Here is a 1,217-nt window from a genome sequence, read left to right as displayed (position 1 = left end):
AATTTTTCTCTAGTCCAATTTTTCTCTAGTTAAGTCTCTCCATCCTCCTTTTTGATCTTTTATAGCCTTGAACGTTTCTGAAAGTATCATAAAATATCACTCAACTTGGGTTTGTGTATGTTTCCTCAGAATTAGATTCACATTATGCATTTTTGGCAGAAATATTATAGAAGTGACATTGTAACCTTCACGGTGCATCACACAAGGAGGCACATGATATAAATTTGTGCTGTCACTCATGACATTGACCTTGATTTGCCAGGTTTCTTCATCGTGGAGTTTCTATTTTTCCCTTGGCACTTAATAGGTACACTGTTGGAGATACTCAGTAAATACCCTGTTTTCACTGTAGTGGGTTGCATTGTGACTCTCCCACAGATATCTCTCCCTGGAACTTGAGACTACGATCTTATTTGGAAATAGTCTTTACAGAAATAATTAGGGATCTGGAAATGAGACCATCCAGATTTAGGGTAAGCCTTAAATCCAATGACAGGTGTCCTCGTAAAAGAAAGGCAGAGGGAGACTCAGACACAGGCACATAGAGAAGCCCATGTGAAGAGGGAAGCAGAGGTTGGAGTTACGCTGCCAAGGAATGCATGGAGCCTCTAGAAGCTGGAAGAAGCAAGGAAGGATTCTCTCCTAGAGCTTTCAGAGGGAACTTGGCCCTTCCTACAGCTTGATTTCAGACCTCTGGCCTCCAGAACTATGAGCAAATAAATTTTATCGTGTTCAGCCACCAAATATGCAGTAAGACGTATAGCAGCCCTAGGAAACTGGTACAGGGAACACCCACCAGTTTTAACCTTCATTGATATTTCTCACCTGAATCAATTATTATGATGGTAATTGCCAAATGGTGATTTTTTTTTAATTCCATGATTTCTTCTATATTCATTAGTTGGCAATCTACTATAAAGAGAGCTTCTATTTATTTCACTGTAGACTTAGAGATTCTTCTATTATTAGTCAATGAGTTACAATTTATTACTATTTTGCAGTTTTATTCAGGTATAATTTGCATATAAGAACATTAGCCCATTTTAAATGTAGAGTTTGATGCATTTGGGCAATTGCCTATAGTGATGTAATCATCACTGCAATAAAGACATAGAATATTTTTGTCACTTCAAAAAGTTGTCTAGTGTCACTTTTCAATAAATCTCTCCCAAACCCAGCAAACCCAGCCCCAAGCAATTACTGGACTGACACTATAG

Source organism: Propithecus coquereli, unplaced genomic scaffold (assembly GCF_000956105.1).
Source record: "Propithecus coquereli isolate 6110/MARCELLA unplaced genomic scaffold, Pcoq_1.0 Scaffold64, whole genome shotgun sequence".
In the NCBI taxonomy this organism is placed as follows: Eukaryota; Metazoa; Chordata; class Mammalia; order Primates; family Indriidae; genus Propithecus; species Propithecus coquereli.
This window is presented reverse-complemented; position numbering follows the sequence as displayed.